The sequence below is a fragment of the Ammospiza caudacuta genome, chromosome Z (assembly GCF_027887145.1).
Source record: "Ammospiza caudacuta isolate bAmmCau1 chromosome Z, bAmmCau1.pri, whole genome shotgun sequence".
Classification (NCBI taxonomy): Eukaryota; Metazoa; Chordata; class Aves; order Passeriformes; family Passerellidae; genus Ammospiza; species Ammospiza caudacuta.
Window position 1 is genome coordinate 68,501,540 of NC_080632.1, and position 11,311 is coordinate 68,512,850.

The 11,311-nt window shown below is 38.4% G+C and overlaps 1 long non-coding RNA gene across 1 annotated transcript; it reads right to left on the reverse strand.

Moving 5' to 3' along the window:
• Positions 1–1,237: 1,237 nt before the first annotated feature.
• LOC131571378 (uncharacterized) lies at positions 1,238–11,020 on the reverse strand. Its single transcript, XR_009275945.1, has 3 exons — positions 10,955–11,020; positions 10,500–10,580; positions 1,238–5,337 (listed from the first exon to the last, which is right to left on the reverse strand). It is a non-coding gene; the product is annotated as an uncharacterized LOC131571378 (long non-coding RNA).
• Between the last annotated feature and the right edge of the window lie 291 nt (positions 11,021–11,311).

The following is an 11,311-nucleotide window of genomic DNA, read 5'->3' on the forward strand; positions in this document are numbered from 1 at the left end:
TAACCCTCTCCTCCTACTAACATCACAGCTCCAGAGAAAAAAAATGGTGCATCAATACTTTGTATCAAATACTGAGACACGCAGCTTTCCTTCTCACCACGCTGTCACTTCTCATTTTAAAAGAAGGTTAGAGTAAGTTATAATTACTATTTGCTCCTCTGTCAACTAATTAAATATAATAAAAAGCTTTCTGTGAGCTTAATGCTAACACAGTGTAATTACAGCAGTTTTGAATGTACAGTGCATGTTCTACAGGTTTTGGTATGTGCTCCCCACCTTTTATGACCTAGATTCTCAGGTTCAATCTATCATAGGAGTAGAAAGCAGACACTGCCAAAGACAACTATTTCAGACCTAAACACAAGCCAACACCAATGCAGTCATGTACTTTTGGAGAGGCACTACTATATCAGCCTTTGAGAGCAGAGTGGAAGGAAGAAGGAAGCGAAAGCCGTCCAGTTCTTTGCTTCCACTTTTCTACCCCTTCCCTTCAGGAGGAAACCTTGGTACTATAAGGTCCCCTAATGAATTCTCCCATTCATTAGGCTTGGCTGCTCTGAGCCTTTTTGGTAAAGGAAGATATGGCTAATATTTCAAAACCACTTCTCAGATTTGCCAGTCTGAGAGACATCCTGGGAAGAGGGGGACTGCACCTGGCCTACTTGCACAACTCTGGGGCTGGCTCTACTCTTCAGGAAGTAAGAGTTGCACCTTACAACCACTTGTTATGCAGGGGAGGAAGATCACTTGCAAGGCCCAGAGCAGGGCAAAGTGATGATGTAATGCATCAGCACTTGGCTGATACAACTCCTTACCCTCTTAAGTATTTGGAAGAGCTTTAAACACATTAAAAAGGGTGAAGAGCAGAGATCTGCCAGGGCATTGGTAGTGACATCTCTAGGTAGTCAGTTGTTGTGCCTGTAATGTGGATTTTTCACCCATTCCCATTCATACTCCTCTCAATTCCTGTCCTGTCCCTGGAAACACTCAAGGTCAGTTTGGATGGGGCTCTGTGGAACCTGACCTAGTGGAAGATATCCCTGTTCATTGCAAGGGCATTGGACTAGAAAACCTTTGATGGTCCCTTCCAACTCCAACCACTCTATGATTCTGGGTAAGGTAGGTACAAAGAGCCCACAAAACGAAAATGCATTTAATTAAACAAAAAGGCAGTCTAAAAGAACCAATTAAAATGATGAAAATCTTTAATTTTATTTAAGTATAATTGTACGGACACGTGTATATACAAATACAGATCTTATGGGGCAGGGCGTTTGGGTGTTTTGTTTTTTTTTTAACATTTTAAGTTTATATAATGTAAGCATTTCAAAAACAGCACTCAATGAATAAGTGCAAAGAAACTGCAAAGCAGGGCAGTACAAGCACAGGACCACACTGAGCTGGACTTTCATACCCAGATGCATACACAATGAGTGTCTTCAATGGGGTGTCAAGAGTAAGCATGGTAAGCGGATTTCGCAGACTCATGGGTAACCTCCAACATGCCAGCATCTATTAAACTGTACAGACAATGGCAGCAAGCCTATTGTAGGGAGATTTGTCTCACATCTGAGAAGCTCAAGGGCGAATGCATGGGAAAAACTCAGTGATGCCAGACCAGAAACAGATCTGCCCATTCACAGCTCCAAATTAAAAAAGGAGGAGGGTGGGAGAGGAGGCAGGGCAGGAAGAGGGAAGAGAAGTGTGGAGGGTTGTACATTAAAACTGGTGATTACAAAATCCAAGTGTAATGAAAAGAGGGGAAGAGTTAATACTCTAAACCTCTGAAAGTGGCTGAACCATTGCACTCATAAGGCAATGAATTAAGTCCAGTTTTGAGGGCTAGGGGTAGGAATCAACAGGTACAAATACAACCATTTTCCTTCCATAATTATAGAGGAAAGGAAACAATCTACTCAACTACTCTCAGTACTTCCCAAATTTGTTTCTAGTTCTTTTGGAATGAAGTACATACATATATCGCACATGACACTGGCAAGATCCCTTCTGGAAAAAACTATTAATGGGAACAAATTCAGAAGGAAAAGAGGAGGAAAAAAAAATTAAAAAGAAAGAAACAAACAAAATAACAGAAAAGCTGTTATATCCCCAAAGCCTTTTTAGAAACAAACATGATACAAAAGAACAAAACTAACACAGAAACCACAGGGCTCCAACATAAGACCTTTAAACACCGAGGATAAAACATTGATCATCAAAAGTCATGTTGTTCCAGGTCTTGACATTGTGAAGTCTTGCAACAGATGAACGATTTTCAAAGATGAGTCCTGTATGCTGCAGTGTCATGGCCACTTGTCTCTCAGTTCTCAGCCATGATCACACTTGATGCTTCAAAGCTCTGTCTTGTAATCAACACGTGATTTTAATATCCTGAAAGTCTATTGTTCTCACTTACAAAAGACATAAGAATCAAATTAATACTTTATTATCAAACACTATATACAACAGAGGTTGCTAATAATACAGAATTTAAAGAACATAGCTTTAAGTTTTACTTGTCTTTCCTTCGCCATCCAGGTAAGTACAGTACAAAACAATATTCTAAACTAACACGAAATGTTACCTTGTCTATTGAAGGATACACAGTATCCACTAAACTGACTGATCCCTATTTTCCTGCTTCACATTGCAATGTCCTTGGCAGCCAGGAGTGCAGGTCATGGGTGTAAGTAACCCACTAAGGCTGGGGAGAATCAGTACCTCAGACTTGAGCAGGGGCAGATGAAGGGTACGGGAGCAACAGACTCCTTAATTTTCAGCAACATCTGCATTTAAAGCATCCAGAGGTTTGCAACACAACACAAAACCCACCAACATTTATGTACTTAGTATGACTGGGATTGCCTAATGCCATCAAGTATGAAACTGGCAGTGGCTGGAATGCTGGGCAGCCTGGGGATCATCGCTTGTGTTGTCCCTCACATATGCAGCAAGGCTCTGGGACAACGTGAAGGGGCGAGTTTCACCAGGAGTAACGCTAGTGACAGTCCTCTGATGTCGGTAAATGGACGTCTTCAACATCATTCAGAGACAAAGGATGACAAATGCCACCATTTCTACATCAAATTTGCACTACTTGTGTGACTGCCTGCAATTACTGCAAATCACTTTAATATAGTTACACATCATGCAATATTATCTGTACTGTGGTTAATAATCCATTTGATAAGGTGCATTCAGATTAAGCTCACCTCATCCAAGGCTTTTTAATTCCTACCTACAGAAAGTATTAGTGTATGTGTATCAAGTATATACACCTTAAAGAGAGCAAAGTACCATACAGCCTGTAATGAGATGAGGACTTCCCTCACTGTTTGGACTGTATCTTTATTCTCTGCACTTCACACTAGAGTGAACTTCCTGCATTCCTCCTATAAGTATAGGTCCTGTATTCATGAACATGTATGATATCAGGCAAGCCCAGGTCATAGCTCAGCATGCGAAAAACCTCCCTTTACATACCAAATTTATTTTCCCCTCTCTTGCCTCAACTTCTGGAAGGCTTTTCTTCATTTAAAAATATAAAGTCTATGAAGTGGTATCCACTAATGGCATCAGTCAATTTTATTACTGCAGAAATTTTCTTCATAATTAATATAGAGAAATCTTGTTTTGCTTGAATATGCCCCATGTTTTGTTTCACCTTTAACTTAATTACCACAGTTTTGTCAGAAAAGCTCTGTTTCAGTCTGGGTCTGAAATTTCACTGATTACGTTTAGCAGTCCAAATTTCATGGCAGCCTGGCCAAAAAATACCCCAAGGCTTGCACTTCCTGGCAAATTACTTCTTAAAGTTTTGTTAGCCAAGGCTCAGATACCTTAAACAGGGTCACTCCTAATTCCATCAAACAAGACAGTCCCATTTCCTAATTGCATCAAGGGTTACTGCTTCTCTCATGTTTAAATAGGACAAGCATATATACTCACTCTCAGCATAAAGTATATCTAAATAATGTATTTTCTATTCTAGTGGATTTTTAAAAAAATATTTTGTTAAGTCTTTGGGAGCCCATCTAGTTTATCTCCGGCTGATAAACACGTTTCCTCTACTCTTCAAACTGTGCTGGAAGGGGAAAAGATAAAAAATCAACATTGAATTAATATTCCACACTCCTTTTCTTTTCCCCCACCAAACAATGCTATTAGACAGCCCTGGCTTCTTCTACATGTGATTTATTCCCATGATTGAGGAACTTACAGGAGAGACAAATCAAGAGAACACTGGAGATCCTGTGTCCCAAACATGTTTCCTCTGACAACCGATGTCCTCTTTTAGCATGTATTAACACCCAGAGCAGCATCCAAGGCTATCAGCTACTGAGTCAGCGCTGGGGAAGGTCACTTTATTCTCAAAAGTGCCTCTGCATTTCAAGAAAAAAATTTTAGCACCACGGTGATTTGTTTTAAAATAAAATAAGCCGGTGTGCATTATCCCCTTAAAACGAAATAACAGAGGCACTCACACCCCCAGTGAAGTTTCCTAAATCTGACCTTGCCTGCTGTGTGTTAACATTCCTAAAAACTAACTTTTTCCTCTCACCAAAGACAGCATTTCTGCTTGTGAGCAAAAATGTTACTGTCAAAGATGTTTCAAGAGTCCCATAAGAAACATCATCTTCCCCTTTCAGAAGCCGGTTCATTTAGAAACTTCTGGAGGAAATGGTGTTATGTCTATTCTTAATATCTCCCCTCCAGTCCTGACATGGTGACACAATGCCTTGCATGACCATCTTACAGTGCTGAACGAGAAGGCATAAATATTGTATCACAGAGAAAGACTCTCCCAGGTTTTCATTCACTTTCCTTATCCCTCACTAACTGCATTTGCCGCAACACTTTCTCGTCCACATACGGATGACATAGTGAGCTAACAGAGGTGACTTCTTAAAGGAGAATGCAGAAGAAAATAAGAATCACTAGTGTCACTATTATAGTTTGGCATTTTCATTTGGAGTCCTTTTATTTATATGGAGGGGTTAAGAAAGTCACAGGGTAGGTAGGGGTGGGTGCTGAAGCTAGTTATCCCCTTCAAATTTTTGCTGAGTTCAGGCTAAAAGGGAGAAGAAAAGGGAAAAATAACAATTTGACATCTGCAAAAACAATAAAGTCCCTTTCCTGGGATGAGCAGTTAGGTGGATCTTTGATGTTCCAAGACCCTGGTATTTTCTGTGACAGGTCGCCGGAGCACAGTGTGCTATAATATCAAAAGCACTGCCAGGAGGAACAATAGAGTTGCCAAAAGCCGGCTGGGTATCCTCGGTGTCTGTGCCGCGTTCTCACCACGGGATGGCTCGGCTGACTCATGTACGGTATCATCTGTTCAAACAGAAAGCATACATTCCAATGAGATTTTGCATCCTTAATAAACTCTCACTGAGCCGACAACTATAAGTAGATTTCAGTGCCTTTATGAAATAGGGCAATGAACCTTGTGCTGTCATTGACTTTCACAAGCGTGTAATACCTCATTATGTAACCAACTTGGGGCCAAGTCCTGCATTTCTTACTGGCAAAACTCCCACTGAAGACCAGAGGAATAGAAACTAAGTCAGATTTCATCAGATTGAGGAATGAAAGATTTCTCTTCAGTGAAACACTGTCGTTCTAGCTTTGGATGTCTTATTCGATAGCAACATCAGTTGGGAGGCAGCTAAATAAAAACATCTGATTTTCAAGTGTTGCACAGGCCCAGGATTAATTTTGCAGTTAATGCCCTTATTCGGTTACAGATTTTGGCTTCTGAATTTGAAATTACAGCCTTTAAGCCCAAGCACAGACCCCCCCCTTCCATGCAAAAAATTTCCACTGAAGTATGTTGCATCTAGGGGTGATCAGGAGATGTGAGATCATTCCTTCTTCCTTGAAATAAAATTTTAAAGGCTAACACATGACAGTCACCAATTTTATAGAATACATACTCAATCTGGAAAATCTCACAACCTTTCATGGTATAGAAAATGGAGATTTACATATATGCTGCTAGAACTAATGAAAAAAGAACCAGCTGAGTAAGGAAAACATGCTTATGCATCAGTGGCAGAAGAAAACAAGGTAGCAAATACTAAATATATGACACATAATAAAGAAAGCCCTGTTTAGTTTTTGTAAACTTAGGATCAGCCTAAAAGCCAGAGCTTATAAAATAGAAAAGGTAGGCAAAGTCAAAATCAAGTTTGGTGTTGTTATAGCAGTGGTATTTTTCTCTGCAAAGCCCTCTATATCCAAAACTACCTAATTTAGCTATTCAAAAAGCAATCAATCAGTGGCTTGTCATAAAAAATCAGCTCTTGTTTTTCATTACTAAATGAAAAGAAAAAGTCAAACCTTTTTAGGAAGTGTGAAGCGGCCTCAAAATGTATCTGTAAGTTTATTTTAGAACACCAAAGTTTCCAGCATAGTATCTCATCTACTAATGAAATGAGCTCCCTATTTTGTAAGAGATGTCAATATGTCTATGATGTTCCTGTCTCAGCTCTCATCTCAAAAAATTGCACTGCCAGGATCACACTGGGTGAGACCTGAGCAGTTCCAGCTAGAGGCACTAAGGGAAGCAGGAATCAGGACACTGGGATCACCATGCTGCTTTGTCATGGAGCCTTTTTCATGTTACTTGGCTTTAGCCACAGGCAAGCTCCCTCCCTTTCATATCCTTGACACCTAGCACAAAATCAGGAGAGCACTTAGCATAATTTAGGTTAATAGGCTCTTCAGCCCCAGCTCAGTTACACAGCAAGGAGCAGAGTAAACTGAATTAGCAATTTATCACATGTACTTTCTCCAGCATTAATTGATGCCATAATCACATAAGGCTTATCAACAAGTTTCAGTGCTGCTCGAGGCAAAAGTATGAAAAGCAAGCACTGATTAGCCTGTAAACATGTTCATGAAAGAGACATCTCTTCCTGGTGATGCCAAACAATAGCATAAGAGGCAAAGGGCAGAAACTGATGCACAGAAAGTTACACCTGAAGAGGAGGAACTTCACTGTGTGACTATACATTGAACAGATTGTCCAAAGAACATGTCAAGTCTTCCTCATTGGAGGTACTCAAAAGCCATCTGGATATAACCCTTAGTACAATGCTCTAGGTTGGGTTAGATGACCTCCAGTGGCCCCTTCCAACCTCACTCATTCTGTGATTCTGTGGTGACAGTGGGAAAGTCTGGCAAGAATGGCTTAAGTTGAAACTCCGCACCATGTACGGCAAGGAGACCCTCCCAGGCATATTGGGCCCAAACGAGGCCCTAGTCTTTTCCTCCAGAATTATTCCAAAGGAATCTAAAAATATCACTGAATGCTGGCTTCTGAAAATGGTACTTTCAGTAATCATCAACACGAAAAGCTGTTTCATATTTCACTTCTGAGTTACAGCCTTGTGCTATGGTGACACTGCAATGACAATAGAATACTTCACAAAAGCTTGCTTCTCAGCTAAACATATTTAAGAACTTACAGGGAAAAAATAACCCTGATTTGCCAGTTCTACCTCCTTTCATATATTTAAAGTTAGGTCTTCCCAATTTAGAAACATTTACTCACTGCTGACGAACTAAAACTACAGAGGAGAATGATTTGTACTACTTTCTACCTCTAGAATTGCAAATAAGTTTGAATTTTCAACACTGAATGTCAACAATTTTGGCCTAATTACATCAGTGAGTCAGCACTAAAACACAATAGGGCAGAACTAGTGTATAGCAGTAATAAATCCTCATTCACTGACTGACTATCAGATACTGCACAACTGGAACACTGACTACTGCTAAAAAACTCAATGAAAAAGCACTAAGCTAAAAAGATTACTTCTCTTAAATGAAAAATATGGAGATATTCTATGATGCCATTTTTATAAAGCCATTCTTCATAGAAGAATTAATTTCCATATAACATTAAGGGATTCATTTTGAGAAATCATCTGGGTTTCTCTCAGTGCTGTTGCAAGGTTTCTGCACTCATATATTAGAACACGATTCATCTGGAGTTATGAAAATCACTTTACAAATATGATTTTCCTTGGAGGTGCAGAGTCATAACTGCTCAGTCTTTAAGGCTTGGGGAAAAGGATTTGCTTCATTTGAAACACTGAAGACAATTCACGAAGGGAAAAAGATTACTGAGCAAAATCCGGAAGGTCACTACTAAACACTGGGAATACCATCAATACAGAAAAAAAGATTTTGACAGCCATGAATTTTTCAGATCACACAGCCTTACATCACATGCTGCAGGTGTAACTTTCAGATAGGCACAGCTGCAACTTTTGTTTAAGGACTTTTTTATTATTAAGGAGAAAGAGAAAGGAAAGAATAGGAATAGAGATAATTACTTCTACCACTTGTGAAAATGCAATCACTGTGGATTCCCACAAATTTCTGAACAAAACCAGTGATATTACAAGGGTTCAAAAATCATACAAATGGTGCTTTTTAAAAGAAACATGACAGTGAGTAATCTGCTGAACATGACCCTCCTGCCTTCCAATTCTTGTGTCTACTGTGGAAGAAGACCGTGGCAGGCTAGGGGATAGCACAGAAGCAGAAGATGCTTGTCAGAGACACGTAAATTAGTACACGGCACAGAACACATGCACCAGGGCAGTAGCAACCCTAACAGGCCAAAAACAGAGGAATGTGACAGCAGTTGGCACATCTCAGAGTGACTGATTATCTGATGGTGACTGGCCCAATTAATAATACAAATATGCGTTGATATCAGGAGTGGGAATTTTGTGGTACCAAACCTTCTCATTAAAGCTATTATTTCCCCCTGGTAACACAAACAGTATTTCATCTCAGACTGCAGGATGCTCTTTGTTTGATTTTGCTTGCATGGTTTTCCTGCTGCTTTCTAATGACTTTGTGACGATGTTAGCTAGTTATAGCCAGTCAGTAAGAAGTGAGAAACACTGCTGAAACAAAAATTCATCAAGTTTACTAAAATCAGGCATGTATTACTCAGATGATCTCTTTTGCAAGCAGTATCAGGCGCATTATGTAGACCATGTTCACCAAATCACAAAGTGTAAAAAAGTGCACTGAATTTCAAACTCATAGGTAGAGACAGTGATAAAACATCCTAGTGTCTTCTGTAGAAGAATGTTGCTAATAAATGTATAAATATAGCCAATTCAAGTGCACTATGCATGCATTTAAATTTTCTTAGAGAGCATCTTTGATTCGCAAACTCCAAATTTTTGGAAATATCTGAAAAATATTTTAAAGAAAAATAATAAATTCTATTGCTTATCTATAGGTAAATCATTTAGATCAGCCAAATTGTAAAAGCCTTATTATGCTTATGTGTAACTAATGAATTTTAATTAAAGGATTAAATTATAAGAGAATATATAGAAGAGAAAAAGATTAAATTATAAGAGAATATAAAGAAGAGAAAAAATAATGTTGCTTTATATGCAAACAGAATGTTGATTCACATTCAAATAACATAAAACAAAAAAATTCTCAGTAATCTGTTCTTTAGGGTATGTAATAAATTATACGTATATAATATTTCCTGATATGATTTATGTATTTGACTGTTTATTTTGAAGTTTTAATACAACATGTAAGTATGGTGTAGGTGCACATTATATGAACATGTCTACCACTACTGCAAATATTTTTCCTACATACCTACCTAATTTTAACTCCTTTTAAGTTGTCTGGGTTATTCATACCCCTAGAATTATATACACTTCTATCTGTCACAAGCTTTGGCCACACAAATAACACATATGCACTTCCCACATGGAGAACAGTAGCTTGATTGATGTAGAGGTTAATGTAACTTTGCCCTGAGCAGATGAAGAAAATCCTTATTCCTAAGGCAGTATTTTGCAAGAAAAGCCCCCAAAACTTCAGTCAGCTTCAATAAAAACAGGAGAGAAATTTGTATTTATATATTTACCTAAATATCGGTATGTGTGAGTGTGTGTACGTGCACATATGTAAAATGATACTTTGCCTAACAAAGTACATATACAACTATATATAATTTAAAGAACTAGCTTATTTTAAAACAAAAACTCAGTTAGTTGCATACCTTTGTCATCCACTGGCATACAAGAAGTGGTCCTGTTTTTCTGAAGGTCTTTTGAAACCACCTAACAAATGAAGTGCGCCCATTGACTTCATTTCTAAAACTTTGGGTCCAATTAGTAAATAGAGTGTGCTGCCAATATGCTGAGTGTTTGGCTTGGATGGGCCAGTGGCTCCAGGATACCGGCAGAAATTTTACACTGGCACACAGCAAATTTCACTAAATCATGTCACTCCAAAAAAACCAAATAAAGCAACACTTTTACTTCCCTGAATTAAACAAGGATACAGGAAGTATACCACTGTATTAGCCCTGCTAGAAATGTGCGAAAGCGGGGTAGTTGTACCATGCAAAGCATGCAGAGAGAAGAGGAAAAAAAGTACTGAAGCACCAGAGGGATACACGCATTTGTTAAAAGAGATTCTCTAAGAATACTAACCTGCTGGTTCTAATGAATTTTCTACTTTGTCGTTAACATCGAAAACACGATCATGAACACCTATAGTTTTCATACAGCTGTCTATAACAAAAATAGAGATAACAGCCAAATATGTTAGTCAAACACCCTTACATTCCCCACTTTCCTTTTTTCCTCTCTTTTTTTCTCTCTATTTACTGTACATAATTAGGCTTATTGATATTTTAAAGTCTGTGGCACTTGTCCAAATGCCAGTATAGGTCTTCCATTTGTACAAAGTTCAAGAAACAACAAGTTAGCAACTGCCAAGTAATTCAAACAAAGCTTTATGAAAATCGTAATGCAAACATTTCTGGATGTAGAGAACAGATGCAAGATTTAACCATAAAAAAAAAAAATAAATTATTGTTTACTAGACCACATAGTAAAGTAGGTGCTAGAAAGCCACCCTCAAAATCTTAGTCTGAAGAACTTACTTGCTGGTCGCACAAACACCTTAAGCTTTAGGCAGGATCTCCTTCCATTATCTGGGATTGCAGAAGCTGTGAAATGAAGAAAAAGGAAGAATAAGTGGAAGAGCAAGAGAGTGAAAATCCAAAATATCTTTTGGGCTGAAATAAAATATTCTTTCTCTTTCCTTCATCTGAAGGACTGGCCACACATCAATCCCTGAACATAAGGACTTCAAGTGCACAAAGTATCTTGATTATCCAAAAGCATATAAAAACTGAAGATTTTATTCAAATTAATTTCTTTATTATTTTACATGGAAGAAGTGAAGCACATGCTACTTTCAATGTTTCATTACCTCCTTTCACCTTTCCACACATTCT